Below are 2,872 nucleotides of genomic sequence, written 5' to 3'. Positions count from 1 at the left end.
TACACTCAAAGGAGTTGTAGGCTTTTTGATGAAAGGTGTCGCATTTGTAGATGTTTGGTTGGTGATTTGTAAAATGGAATAGGGATTGTTTCCATATCACTTGAGGAGGCATTATAGACACTTGAAGAATATGTGGAATTTTTGAGGAAAGGCATCTCATGTGAAACACTACAGGGGGTATTAGACACACTCGAAGGCCATGTGGATTTTTTCAAGAAATGTGTCCTATTGTGCATGAAGGGTAAGACCACTTTTATGTTCTCTCATGTTGTGCAGATGGATGTAGGTTCTTCAATTAGGAGATCCACTAATGCATTCAATTGGGTGCTTCCACAATGATTAGTGAACGTGCTTCATCAAAGGCTCTAGAAGGTTTGAGTTAAATCATTGCAATGTTCCCACTCTTGTTCAAATTAATGTAAGAAGGGGAAGAATGTTGGACATTATTACATTTGGGCTAGTTTTTAGTTGCTTTACCTAGGTTTAGTTTGATTTAGATTCATAAGATTTTATGGTTATGGAATTGATAGTGTCATAAATTTGTAGAGTTATTTAGGGTAGGAATTCATTAAGTGAGGAAAGAGTAGCCAAATGTACTCTTGGGTGGCCATGTGAGGCCATGAATTTATGAGGCAACCATTTATTAAGTCCTCATATAACTCCCTGCTCATGCTCTTAGTCATTATGACCACTCAAAGATCATCCTTCATCACTTCCTTTGTTGCCATCATTACAATGATACATGAGAAATAAATAGGAGAACGTTAAAGAAGGAAATATGATCCAGGTTTTGTGAAGGTGTGATGCCCACCTATATCTAGACATGGATGTTCTATATCTTGATGCTACTTTGAGGTTCTTTGCTCAAGTATGATGGAATGAACATATGTTTTATGGTTACATCTTAATTATGATTATATTGCTCACGTAGAATAGTATTATGCTGAGAACCTTTATACTTTTTGCAAAATTAAAAACACAATGTGGTGTAGTTGACATTCAATATGAACCTCGTATGAACAAAAGCTTAAAAGGATAAAGCATGGTTATTTTACCTATTATGGATGGAGGTGCTTTGTTTTATAAGATGACTAAAAGTGTATGCTTCTTTGGCTAGGATGCTATGTTGTAAAGATGATTTTTGACTAAGTGTAATCCTATCTTGGACTTGAGAGAAGTGAGTGGTTGGAAACAAACCTTGTGGCGAGAAGGTGAGTACTTTTCTTATTTACCTTGCTCTATTACTTTGGAAAGAAGACTAAGAGTAGAAATCTAGTATTATTGTTAATTTTAGCAAAATATTTGTTGGAATTGACCTTTTATCTTTCTTTAAAATTCTTATTAAAATGGTTATGGTTAATTAGAAGGAAGATACTTCTATATTTTATACTAGCCAAATAATGCCATTGTCCTGATCCATGTTATGGATGTTAATGAAATAAATATCTAAGTGCTAACTTTTCTAGAGTTGGGAATTCTAATGGCTTTACAATGATTGTTAAAACAATTGAACTTGGTATCTATGGTAATATCATTAACAGGAAGGATAATAATAATGACATAGAATTTGAGATGTCCACCCATTGATGCAAATTACAATATTGTGATTAAGCAAGTGTGGAAACCAAACTAATGATTATAGTCCCGAGGCTTAGTTACCTTTACATGAGTAGTATTTATTTACGAAAATGAAAGGGATTATATGACATTGTCATCCATTTTAACTAAGGTTATGATTTAAATAAGTATACTACTTTTCCATTTGAAGGTTAATTGTATACATTATGAGTCCTCATAAAATACATAATTCCAAATACTAATGAGGTAATAAGCATTAATACCACCTTACTGATAATGGATTTGAAGAAAATTACTAGGTGCATATATTTAGGTATTATATTTATATTTAACAATAAGGTTCAGGAGTGGTCTAAGAAGTGTTTATTCCATAAGAATGTAAATCCAAATTATATTTATGTAAGATATAAATGAACCAATGTTGCTGCAATAATAGTGTACTTGGATATTTAAAGTTACATGAGAATGCAAGTACATGATAATTATGATGGTTTTATACATATTGTTGTTATGTTGAACATAATTTACTTTTTTCTTTATTAACAAATGGAATGACATTGTAAAGTTTAAACTTTTTCGATAGACAAAATTAGAATGGTTTCATTTATAGTTTAGTTTCATACCTTAATTAATTTAAATCTATTTTGCATAAGTTATAAGGATTGCCTTTAGTTTTCATATTGGATAATGGATTGACCATTGTGGAGATGGTGGGAGACATTAGATCTTATAAAAAAGAAAAGAAGGGCTAATGCAAGTGCGAGTGAATTGTGTTTCGACTTATCATTCATGGTAGCTTGTTCGCTAAGGAAGTCCTACCCACATGCTCACAAGTTCAAGTTGTACAAGTATAACCAAAACTCATAGATCTTTGCTTCACTTCATAAATATTAGTAATGTAGTACAACATTTGTTATTTAAGGTGAGATGGATATAGGAGAGAGAATAATATAGTGGCAAAAGCCACTATATTCATTGGAATGCAGCGGCCTTCCATTCTGGAAAATAAATAAAACGTGCAAGAAAAGTAAAGAGGACGACAGGGGCACAGTCATCCATTAAAAGCGATGGCAGAAGCTTGAAATGGAGGGCATTAACACATTGACCGGGAGACAATGCTTTAATGAGAGGGATGGCGTGAATGATGGGGCTTTTACGCCTGCCAATAGCAATTGCGGAAGACTTTAAAAAATAAATATTTTTTTATTCCAAAAAAAAAATAGAAATCGATTTTCCCATAAAAATCCCGTACTCATTACATTCCAGGAGACATCCCGTTGTGGCATCCGGTAAA

Source organism: Cryptomeria japonica, chromosome 11 (assembly GCF_030272615.1).
Source record: "Cryptomeria japonica chromosome 11, Sugi_1.0, whole genome shotgun sequence".
Taxonomy (NCBI): Eukaryota; Viridiplantae; Streptophyta; class Pinopsida; order Cupressales; family Cupressaceae; genus Cryptomeria; species Cryptomeria japonica.
Note: the sequence above shows the minus strand (reverse complement) of the source record.